At 37.7% G+C, this 12,808-nt stretch overlaps 1 long non-coding RNA gene and 1 pseudogene across 1 annotated transcript in view; both read right to left on the reverse strand.

The window, feature by feature from the left end:
- LOC129531950 (uncharacterized) overlaps positions 1 to 12,808 on the reverse strand; it is a 218,669-nt gene that overhangs the window by 110,101 nt on the left and 95,760 nt on the right. The gene's annotated exons all lie outside the window — the stretch shown is intronic.
- On the reverse strand, positions 11,453 to 11,525 carry LOC115933848 (uncharacterized; annotated as a pseudogene).

The following is a 12,808-nucleotide window of genomic DNA, read 5'->3' on the forward strand; positions in this document are numbered from 1 at the left end:
TGACAAGCATTCTTCATTTACCATTTTTATTCCAAAAACATGATTTAACATTTTAAAAACCAAGATCTGTTCAGTAAATCAGATAATAGGGTAAACTATAGTTTACCCTATCTTACAGCCAGTTAGATAAATGATTATTGTGAAAAGAAAATTGTTAGCATTATAAATAATGCTTCTTATATGAATGCTAAACAGTCTATTGGAAAACACCATGGTTGTTGGTTTAGAATCAGCTTCTTTGGCTGGGCACCGTGGCTCACATCTGTAATCCCAATACTTTGAGAGGACAAGGTGGGTGGATCACCTGAGGTCAGGAGTTCGAGACCAGCCTGACCAACATGGTGAAACCCTGTCTCTACTAAAAATACAAAATTAGCCACGCATGGTGGCACATGCCTCTAATCCCAGCTACTTGGGAGGCTGAGGCAGGAGAATTGCTTGAACCTGGGAGGCAGAGGTTGCAGATCACACCATTGCACTCCAGCCTGGGCAACAAGAGTGATACTCCATCTCAAATATATATATATATATATATCATATATATATATATATATATCATATATATATATATCATATATATATATATATCATATATATATATATCATATATATATATATATCATATATATATATCATATATATATATATATCATATATATATGATATATATGATATATATATATATATGATATATATATATCATATACACACACAGACACACACACACACACACACACAATAGCAAAGACTTGGAACCAACCTAAAAATGCCCATCAATGATAGACTGGATAAAGAAAATGTGGCACATACAGACCATGGAATACTATGCAGCCATAAAAAAGAATGAGTTCATGTCCTTTGCAGGGACATGGATGAAGCCGGAAGCTATCATTCTTAGCAAACTAACACAGGAACAGAAAAGCAAACACTGCATGTTCTCACTCATAAGTGGGAGTTGAACAATGAGAACACATGGAAACATGGAGAGGAACATCACACAATGGGGCCTGTCAGGGAGTCGGGGGAGGGAGAGCATCAGGGCAAATATCTAATGCATGCAGGGCTTAAAACCTAGATGACGGGTTGATAGGTGCAGCGAATGACCATGGCACATGTGTACCTATGTAACAAACCTGCATGTTCTACACATGTATCCCAGAACTTAAAGTAAAATAAAAATGTTTTAAAATAAAAATTAAAAAATAATAGAATCAGCTTTTTCAAATCCATAATATTTGGATTTTATTTTTGCCTGAAACTTTCTTAGTCAATAATAATTCAGTTTTTACCATGCTTTAAAAGGGTACTTTTATTAGAGTCTTCCTTATGCCTTACATGGCATAGTGAGTCAGTGATTTTTTTTTCTTCCATGGCATTAGAGAAGAGGCTAAGGGAAAGTATCTGTAACTTTTCACGGCAGCATCTTTAACCTTCTGCTAAATCCTGGGCTGCCAGCTGGCAAGGCCTAGTACTCTTCAGTCCTGCAAAGAATCACGTATGTGTCACTGAAGGTAGACTTAAGTTCTTCTGTTTTAACCTGAATCATCTGCAGAAGCAAACAGCAAAGTGCATCACCCCTGTTAAAGCGGCTGGCAGTATGAGCCACAACGTAAAAATTATGAAGAAGTGTCCCTCTTTGTCCCTTCACCGAGAACATAGCGTCCAATGCTGTTTCCAAAGCTCCTTAGCCACCTCCACTTCTGTCCCCTTTCAAAGGATCTTCCAAACCACCCCCAAGCCAGCTCTGGATTTAGATCTGCTCTTTCTGTACAGCAGCTCATGTTCCAAACCAGTAATTCATAGATATGATTCATTTGATTACAACCTTCACTATTTTTACCCATAATACTTCTACTGTTATTTCCTAATATAATATCTTAATATCACTACTATAATTAAAATTGTAATATAACTTTTCATAATTAAAAGGTAACCATACAAATAAACTGAATAAAAAATAGTGCCATTAAAATTTAAGCGGATACTATTACCTGCTAAAAGCTCTGAGCCTAAGGCCTGTTTCCATTTTTTTTAAAAGGGTGGTTAATATGTGCTACGTTAAAGATGCACTCACATCCAATTGAGACTTCTCTTAATCTATTCAGAAGGACTGAAAAAGAAGGCAAAAGAAAATCTCTCATCTTATGTGATTCCATTTTAGTTAACACCACATTGGTTTTATTAAAACCCACTCAAGATCATCTTAGATTTAGAATCATCTTGTGAGTCCTAGTCTGTGGGAAACAAGATAAGCCAGCATTTCTCAAAATGTGGGTTTTGGACAGTCTGCAAGAGATAACCTAGCACCAGATGAACATGCAAATCCCCTGGCTTCTGAGACTTCTGAGATAGGTCTTAGGAAATCTGTATTTTTAACACATTTCTCAGGTATTACTTATACACACAAATATTTGAAAACCATGAGTCCAGATTTGTCATTTTCAAACATCAGCCAAGGGATCCTTTCTTCCAATAAAATCCTTCACAGAAACTAAGATAAAAAGCAGATAAGAATAGAGTCCTCTAGTTGAATCAGGAAGGTGAGACAGAGAGCAGAGTTGTGATTTCACCTTCTCATGACCCTTCTCATGGCATACGGACATTTCACATGGTAAAATAAAATAGTTAATTAACATACTAGAAAATATTCAGCCTCATAATAATCAAATGCAAACAAAATAAAAGATAAGATCTTATTTTTTACTCATAAATTAGCAAAGGTATTTTGAATGATAGTGTACATAAGGACTAACTAGAATGTTATAACCAATATTCTTATATGCAGAAAAGCAAATGAGTACCACCTTTCTGGATGTACTTTAAAATATTTATGTTTTCTTTTAATGCAATACTGTACTCTCTATGAATTTATTATGCAGAAATGGTGTGAAATTCAGGCAGATTTATGCACAGTTCCGGAACTAGATAGTGGTGATAGTTGCATAACATTGTGAATATACTTAATGCCATGGAATTGAACAGTTTCAAATGGTTACAATGCTAAATTTTATGTCGTATATTTTACCACAGTATACACAAAGAATTATGCAAAAATATGCATTTCATTATTATTTATGATAAGAATTTAAAACTGGCAGGGCGCGATGACGCAGGCCTGTAATCCCAGCACTTTGGGAGGCCAAGGCGGGTGGATCACCTGAGGTTGGGAGATCGAGACCAACCTGACCAACATGAAGAAACCCCATCTCTACTAAAAATACAAAACTAGCCAGACGTGGTGGTGCGTGCCTGTAATCCAAGCTACTAGGGGAGGCTGAGGCAGGAGAATCGCTTGAACCCAGGATGCAGAGGTTGCGATGAGCCGAGATTGCGCCATTGCACTCCAGCCTGGGCAACAAGAGCAAAACTCTGTCTCCAAAAAACAAAAACAAACAAAAAAAAGAATTTAAAACTGCTGAATACCCAACATTAGTCATTGCCACATTATGGTGTTTTTGGAAAATTCTTGTGATATACACTTACTTATGTGAAAAAAAAAAAAAAACCAGGATGTGAAACTATATCCACAATATTACCTCAGCCATTTCTTTAAAAATAGAATAATCTAGATAGAAATACGTCAAATATTACCTGTAATGGAGCCTAGAAGAGTAGTAGAATTATTAACACCTCTTCCTTTCTCTTATACTTGGAAAAGCTTTCCAAAATTTGCTAAAATTAGCACTTTCTTAAAACATGAGATTTTTGTGTGTGTGATTTTTAAATTTTAGCTTATTAGCTATCATTAGTGTTAGTTTATTTTATGTGTGGCCCAAGACAATTCTTCTTCTTCTGGTGTAGCCCAGAAAAGCCTAAAGATTGGACAACCCTGCTCTACTACCTCTTAAAAAAATAGAAAAAAAAAAAAAAAAGAAAGGAAGAAAGCGCATTCTTTTCTTATTGCTGCTTTATTTTTTTTCCATAAGTTATTAGGGTACAGGTGGTATTTGGTTACATGAGTAAGTTCTTTAGTGGTCATTTGTGAGATCCTGGTGCACCCATCACCCGAGCAGTATATACTGCACCATATATGTTGTCTTTTATCCCTTGCCCCTCTCCCACTCTTCCCCCCAAGTTCCCAAAGTCCATCGTATCATTCTTATGCCTTTGTGTCCTCATAGCTTAGCTCCACATATCAGTGAGAACATACAATGTTTGGTTTTCCATTCCTGCGTTACTTTACTTAGAATAATAGTCTCCAATCTCATCCAGGTCATTGCAAATACTGTTAATTCATTCCTTGTTATGGCTGTGTAGTATTCCATTGTATATATATGCCATAGTTTCTTTCTCCACTTGTTGACTGATGGGCATCTGGGTTAGTAACCATTTTGCAATTGTGAATTGTGCTGCTATAAACATGTGTGTGCAAGTATCTTTTTCAAATCATGACTTCTTTTCCTCTGGGTAGACACCCAGTAGTGGGATTGCTGGATCAAATGGGAGTTCTACTTTTAGTTCTTTAAAAGATCTCCACACTGTTTTCCATAGCGGCTGCACTAGTTCGCATTCCCCACAGCAGTGTAGAAATGTTCCCTGATAGCTGCATCCATGCCAACGTCTACTGTTTTTTGATTTCTTTATTAGGGTCATTCTTGCAGGAGTAAGGTGCTATCTCATTGTGGTTTTAATTTGCTTTTCCCTGATCATTAGTGATGTTGAGCATTTTTTTTCATGTTTTTTGGACATTTTGAGAATTGTCTATTCATGTCCTTAGCCCACTTTTTGATGAGATTGTTCCTATTGCTGCTTTAACATATTTCCACAACATTAGTGCCTTAAAACAACACGCATTTATTATATACAGTCTTAGAGGTCAGAATTCCAAAATCTATATATAAGGTTGCATTTCTTCTTCTTGGAGACTCCAGGGAAGAACCTATTTCTTCACCTTGTTAAGTTTACAAGGTGCTGCACAATTCCCCTGGCCCCTTCCTCCAACTTCAAAACCAGCAGTGTAGTATCTTTTCTCCTCTCTGACTTCTGCCTCTGTTCTTACATCTTCTCCCTATCTTCTGACCCTCTTGCCTGCTCTTATGAGAATCCTATGATTATATTAGTCCACCTGATAATGCAAGATAATCTCCACATCTCAAGACCTTTAGTTTAATCACATCTACAAAATCTTTTTTACTTTGGAAGGTAACATATTTGCAGGTTCCAGGCATTAGGACATAAACATCCTCAGGGCCATTTATTCATTCTACCACAAGAATGAAGAAAAAAAAAAAAGAAAGAAAGAAAGGTGGGGACGGGGAGAGGGGACGGGGAGAGGGGACGGAGGGAGGGAAGGAAGGTAGAGAGGGAGGGAGGGAAGGAAGGCAGAGAGGGAGGGAGGGAGGGAAGGAAGGAAGGAAGGAAGGAAGGAAGGAAAGGAAAAATGTCTCTGCTCCAGTTTTTATTCATGTGTAACCATTGAATTCAACTCTCAATGGGAAGAATAACAAAAAGGTTGAAGCTCTTTAATCTCCTATGCTTTTTAAGTATAAAATTTCAGCTAACGAGGAGTGCATGATGAAAGCCATCTATACTAGAAATGGAGGTAAGGGGTTGCTCCAACCATGTCAAATACCCAGAGAACATTCTGATGTGTTTAGATCAGTCTGGGGAATCATTTATAAATCATTCTGGTTTTAAACATTTTGAATCTTTCTTAGATATATATTTTTAAAAGTGTTTCCTCTACCATTTTTCTGTGTCAAAGTCTATGGAAATAACCACTAAGATAAAGAATCATAAAAACTCACTAGCTTATGTTTTCATGTGTTTTATGTATAAGGATGTGTTTTAGGTTCTACATAAAGCATATTAAGGTATGCCCAGAAAATAAAATCATGTCCCCCCACATTTTGTTGAGAAACAATGATGGTTAGGTTACAGCCAAATTTTTTTGCTCATTACAAGGTCTGAAATACAGCTTTTGATTTCCTTTGTCTGAGTAGAATGTATAACCTTTCTAAATTTATTTTTATTTTCCTACATATTATTTGCCTTGATACTGATGTATGTGGTATACTTATAAAGATAAATCCTTCTTCTTTCCTTTCCTAATTTGTTCAAACCTTTGATGAGAAGAACCAATATTGTAAAGAATGCTGACGGCTTCATAAATATTTTTATCATTGAATTTCAAAAAAGCACATACAATAGTTACATAACTCTTACTCCCATTCATGTGTCATCTTTGGAGTCTATGGTTAATAATAATAACACTAAAAACAATGGACTTAGATTGAGTAGGTACCTATACATGGGTAAATTCATTGATTCATTAAATATTTACTACTACCTCAAAGAGAGTAAACAGCCTGGTAGGAGAGACAGGCACAGTGACATGCTGAAGCTGGCTCAAGCTGGGTCTCATTGGCTCCCAAGAGCCAATTCTCTGCATCTCTTCTCAATTCCACTTCATTGACATCAAGTTAGTAGCTTGAAATCAGCCATGGTGAGAGTGAGAGTATTTACACCACAGAAATTGGCAAACACTATAAATTTGGGCTTTTTGTTAGACATTTACCAGGCACCACTGCAATACATAGATGTGGCTAACAATGTGATGTGTTAAGAAACAAGAGAGATAATAAAAGCACCAAGAAGGGGTGCTGAACACAGTTAGAAGGATCAAAAAACCTTCCCTTTGGGGGCTAACCTCCAATATCACCTCCTCTGAGAGGCCTTTCAATACAACCTTCCTGAAAAAATACTGCTCCCAGGCATGCTGTCATACTACACTGTGCGTTTATTTCAGAAAATCTGCCACAGTTGGTGATTATCTTACTTATTTTTACTTATCTGTCTCCCTTACTGGGATGTAAACTCTTCAATGCAGGTTCTTATCTGCCTTGTCTCCCTGGCTACTAAAAGGCACTCAAAGTATTTTTTTAAAGTTAGTGGTGGAGTAGCAGTAGGGTCTCAAAGGATGAGCAGAATTTGGCTAGGCAAAGAACTAAAGGTAGAACATTCTGAGCAGACAGAAATACAAAGAGTGGTGGCCAGAGAAAGATAGTGTGTGCATAAAACTTACTGTCCAAATTAAGGAGTGGCCTCTACACTGGATCATGTGAGCCACAGGGACTCATGAAGGCCACTGTTCAAACTCCTATTTACCCAGAGATGAGCAGGAGCATGGCTAACTCCAAATTGGTACAGATGTGGTTTTAAGTCAGGAAAAAAGAAAACTAATGAAACATCTCTCTCCTATCTGATTGGTAAAGTGAAGTTCTTTTTCCTCAGTAAAAGGGATTTATCCCTAAAAAGCATTGCTGAATTTCCCCAATTCAGAATGTTCAAAGTGTGAAGCATTTGATAGCATTTAAATTGAAACAAATAAACAAGGCAATGAGGATATGTTGGTTTCCCCCATGTGCATTATTGAAGTCCTCCTGCAAATAACTGTGGTCTCTTGACAATGCTGCATGTATTAGATCATCTGAGAAATGTATTAAAGGGGTTTTCTGTTCAGTGAGGGAGCAGGGTGTTCAGTACCTAAGGAGATAAGCTAATTTGACTACAGGTGTTGAGTCTGCATAAAGCATTGAGCCAGTGCCCTCTCCCACTTCTCCAACATGCTCACAATCTATTAGATGAGGCGATAGGATCTTCAATGGGATGAAGAAAGGATAAAATGATGGAATGACTAATTCTGCTGGGTGAAATTCAGCAAGGTTTCAGGGGAAGGTAATGTTTGGTTTGGCCTTAGGAGATGAGTAGAACTTGAGCAGGCAAAGTCTCAGTGGAGGGGGCACTTCAACAGGAAGAACATGCTGATCCAAACCACAGAGGCCAGAAGTCAGGGTGTAGATATATTTGAAGGCTCATGGAACTGCCACACATAGAGCAACTTACACAACTCTGAGCAGAACAACTGCCAATGTGCTTTTGCAAAACAACATTCTAATTTTACTTCAGTTTTCATAATGGCAAAGTGATTCATTAGTTCCTATTACACATTGCAATTTCAAAATGATAAAACACTGAGAGTCCTTTCTTAATTATGAAAGTTCAAAAAAGGGAACTTAAGCCAAATCTGCTGTCTCCACTCAGCAAATGTGTGGCCACAAGAGGTGCTTGACCCGCCTGCACACAACTCCTATTAAGTCTTGTCCATACAAGCTTAATAATAAGATAATATCTTTGCTTTGTACACACAGTGGAGCCTCATATGCATACCATAATTGACTATGCAGGGTTAGAGAGGCCCCAAGTCAAGTTATGTCACAGCCACAGCATAATCAACTATATTCATTAAAAGCACAATCAGGCCAGGCTCACACCTGTAATCCCAGCACTTTGGGAGGCCAAAGCAAGCTGATCACCTGAGGCCAGCCTGGCCAACTTGGTGAAACCCTATCTCTACTAAAGATACAAAAATTTATGGGGCATGATGGTACTTGTTTGTAATCCCAGCTACTCGAGAGGCTGAGGCATGAGAATTGCTCGAACCCAGGAAGCGGAGCTTGCAGTAAGCTGAGATTGCACCCCTGCACTCCAACCTGGGTGACAGAGTGAGGCTCCATCTCGATAAATAAATAAATAAACAAACAAACAAACAAATAAATAAATAAAAGCACAATTCAAGTAAAACTCACTTGAAGACAACTTAAAATGTGAAAATAACTGATTTCCAAAATGGACATACAAAGGTGACTGTTTTACACTTATTTCACCATTGGTTTCACTTAAATAGTGAGTTTTAAAATGACAATTTATCAAAAGCTATTTTCATCAGAAATATATTTTGTGTGTAAAGAAAAGCACCCCAAGGGCTGCTTGGTGACCAAGAACAGAGACTGATTCTGGCTGGCTTAAGTTAAAACAGAAATTCTTGTATGAATATTATCAGAGAAAGATAGTGTGTGTGTAAAACATAAAGTCCAAATTAAGGAGTGGCCTCTAGACCACTAAATAAAAGATAAAGCTGGAAATAGAGCTCAAAAAAATCTGTGCCTCCCCCAACCCAGAAAAAGAGGGCAGCTCTTGGAATCCAGATAGAACTGATAGAAAGTGCCTCTTTGATCATTTTTCTGATCTTTTTCACTCAGCTCAAGCTTCAAATTCCCAGGATAAAAGGACCAATCTGGAATTATCCAGAGACAATCACACCCCTTCAATTACAGTCCCACGGAAGCTACACAGGTTTGTGGAGAATGGTTTCCTCAAAGGAAATTGGTGCTTTTATCAAAGAGGGTAGAATGGGTTGGGCATAGTGGTTCATGCCAGTAATCCCAGCAATTTGGGAGGCCAAGGTGAAAGTATACCTTGAGGCCAGGAATTCCAGACCAGCCTGGGCAACGTAACAAGATCCTGTCTCTAGAATTAAAAAAAAAAAAAAAAATAGCTGAGCGTGGTGACACAAGCCCATAGTCTTAGCTACTCGGGAGGCTGAGACAAAAGGATCACTTGAGCCCTGGGCAACAGAGCAAGACCCTGTCTAAAAAAGAAAAGAAAAAGAAAGAGAGTAAGAAGGTGGAATGAATACCGAGTAGCCAGAAGATGAGGAATAGCCATTCTAACCCCTAACCTGAGGGTGTTCTGCCTGTGATTAGTCCTGACTCACTATACCAGTGTGATACAGTTGAGAATTTTGTCTTTCTCCTTATCCAGCCTTTCCCTGACCCTTTTTGTTCTGAAAAGGTCAGTAGCAACTTCTAGAATCTGTTTGTGGAGGGAATTTTAAAATACATACCTGTTGGTTAGTCGGTGTTTCCATGTGATACTTTTTACATACTCGACAATTTACTTATCCCTCCATATATAGCAATATGAGTGTTATCTAACCACTAGGAATTTTTCTCCATGAAGTCTATAGTCACATGCTAGTGAGATAATTTAAATATGTCCACAGAATACAGAGTATTTTTCAAATAAGTTTTTAAAAGCTTAAAAGGAAAAAGACTAATTAAAAAAAGGCTTTAGGTCTTTTGTACCAAACATTCTATTAAGCAGATATTTTTTGTGTAAGTTACTTAATTACACAGTTGAGCATTGTGTAAACACATCTCAACTCTCTATACCAACTTATGTAGCTGTTAAATAAAAAACCTATAGTATGTACAATATGTTGCATTTTTCCATAGAAAAAAAATGAGTTCTGTCAACATGTCCAGCCAAGCTAAAGTAGAATGACTTCAGCTACAAATATCTAGAAATGCTGAGTAAAACAGGATAAAAAAGAATTCGTTTTTGAATGCCCAGCTAAGCTCATGAGAAATAATGAAGAATTCCAAGAATACGGAAATGACCAGGTTCCAGAAAGGCAGAGGATGTCCAAATGGATGCAGCAGTGGCCTTGGGATGGGAAAAGCAGAGGGGCCCAGATGATGCTGGGAAATAGGCCCTCCCATCTACACTAGGACAAGATACAAGAGTGGGCCATGCAAAGAGGACAGTGGCGGCTGAGACCTCTACATCAAGCTAGAGTCCTACAGCGCTACAACCTCAGTATAAAGGAACTGGACAAAGTCCACCTACCCACCAGGGAAACAGCAAAGAGGCTTGCCTCAGCCCTAAGAGCAGGGTGGGAAAGTAAAGTTTCCCACGAGAAAATGAAGCCCCATGGCCATGCCAATCCTAGACTTGGAAGCTGAATTTGCACTTCCCTTGTGATATGGGATTTCCCCAGTTTGAGACTGACATAGATGTTGCTCCTGGGCTGGTTGCCGAGGGCTCCTTGAAGAAGAAAATCCAAAACATCTCTAGAAGGATATTCCACGGGAATTACCACAGGGATTACCACAGAGGAAAAAAATTTGCTGAAGATCAGGTTATAATTTTTTTAAAATTATATAGTATATGAGGTAAAGATCCAACATGAGTGAGGATCCAAAGCTCTCTCAGAACCCAAAGGTCTCTGCCATAGAAAAGCAGATATCATTTCCAAATTATTTTATTTATTTTATTTTTATTATATTTTTAGAGATGGAGTCTCACTCTGTCACCCAGGCTGGAAGTACAGTGGTGCGACCATAGCCCACTTCGGCCTTGACTTCCTGAGCCCAAGAGATCGTCCCACCTCAGCTCCCAAGTAGCTGAGAGTACAGGTACATGCCACCATGTCCAGTTGCAAATAATTTTATATTATCTGGAAGCTAGTATAAAAGAAATATTAAAATGACTAAAGAGATTAAAGAAGGAATAAAATTCATAATGAAAGAATAAGACATTATGACAAAAGAACACACACAATTTTTAAAAGAACCAAATGGAAATCTGCAAATAAAAGATAAAATCTGAAAAATTAATGGATTGGTTAAATAACAGATTGGACTCTGATGAAGAGAAAATTAGCTAACTAGAAGAAAAATCCTAGCACATTACTTTTAATGTAGCATGGAGAGACTTTTTTTTAATGTAAAAAACATAAAAGGTGGAAAGTAAGCAAGATGAAAGATGGTGTGCATAGGAGCCAAGAGAAAACTTCCATTTAGAAGTTTTGCTGAAAAATCAACTAGAAAAAGGCATATTATTTATTTTATTTTATTTATTTATTTGCCTGCTAGACAAATTCTAAAAGAGCTTTAACACTGCCAAAAGGCAGGTTAATAGGAGAAAGGCATACAAGTGTATTAGCATGTACAGGAGACATACAGAGATCTGAAAAGCAAGATGCTTGATGCTTTTATACCATCTTGAAGTTACAGAAATAACAGGGGCTCAGAGAATGGCCCAAAACAGGTTTTGATGGTAAATCAGGTTATGATGGCAAGACCAGGTTATGGGAGGAATAGAGACGAAGCCTGGCTAGTAAAGGTGGTCTCGTTATGTAGAGGAAACCTCACAGGTGGCAGCCCTCAGAGAGAATAGGTAGTAAGTGTTTCTTTAGGCTCTTAATGGTGTCAAACTCTCAGTTAATTTTTCCTAAATTGGACAAGGGAGAGCCTCAGAGAAAGCCTGGCTTTGTCAATGCAGATTTTCTTTACAGAAGCAAATCTCCCTACAAAAGACAGCTTTTCAGCTATTCTTATATTTCCAGGTCTTCTGCACAGCCATCTTGAAATATGTAAAAGAAGTATATTTGGGGGGTGAAATATTTTCGTTTCCTTCAAGTGAAAGGTCCAAGATACATCTATTTAATAGGATTTCTAGAAAGGTTTACAGAGAAAATAAAGAAAATTCAAAGAGGTGATGTCTGGAATTGACACAAATCCTCACATCGAAGAGGGTGTGCAAAGAGGCCAGAAAGGGAAAAACAGAAATAAATCTGCACTTAAATACGTCAAAGCAAAACTGTGTAGCATCAAAAAGAGAGTATCTTAAGATCAGTGGAAAATAAAAGATGGAATAATTGGACTTACAGCAGACTTCTCAAAAGCAACAACAGAGGCCAGAGGAAAATGAAATCATGTCTTCAAGTATAATTTCAACCTAGAATCCTTTATCAAGCTAAGCTGTCATTCAAGAATGAAAGCAAAGTAAAAAATAAATGTTGAAATCAACAAAGAATAAGAAATACCAAACACAGGCCCTCATAAGATAAAAGGAAATTAAATTGAAGAAAGAATGGCAACATAAGGACTATTAAACAAAAAAGGTGGTAAATATGTTCGGGCATGGTGGTGTGCGCCTATAGTCCCAGCTACTTTGGAAGCTGAGGCAGAAGGACTACTTTAGCCCAGAAGTTCAAGGCTGCAGTGAGCTATGATTGAGTTACTGCACTCCAGCTCTCCAGCCTGGGCAACTGAGTGAGACCTCACTTGAAAAAAAAAGTGTAAATAAAAATAAACATTGAATGTAAAAACTTCTAATATTTCATTTGAAGAGTTTAAAAATAAGGTAGAGCTGAAATGTCAGTGTGAAAAATATGATTGCT

This window comes from Gorilla gorilla, chromosome 11 (genome assembly GCF_029281585.2).
Source record: "Gorilla gorilla gorilla isolate KB3781 chromosome 11, NHGRI_mGorGor1-v2.1_pri, whole genome shotgun sequence".
NCBI classification, from domain to species: Eukaryota; Metazoa; Chordata; class Mammalia; order Primates; family Hominidae; genus Gorilla; species Gorilla gorilla.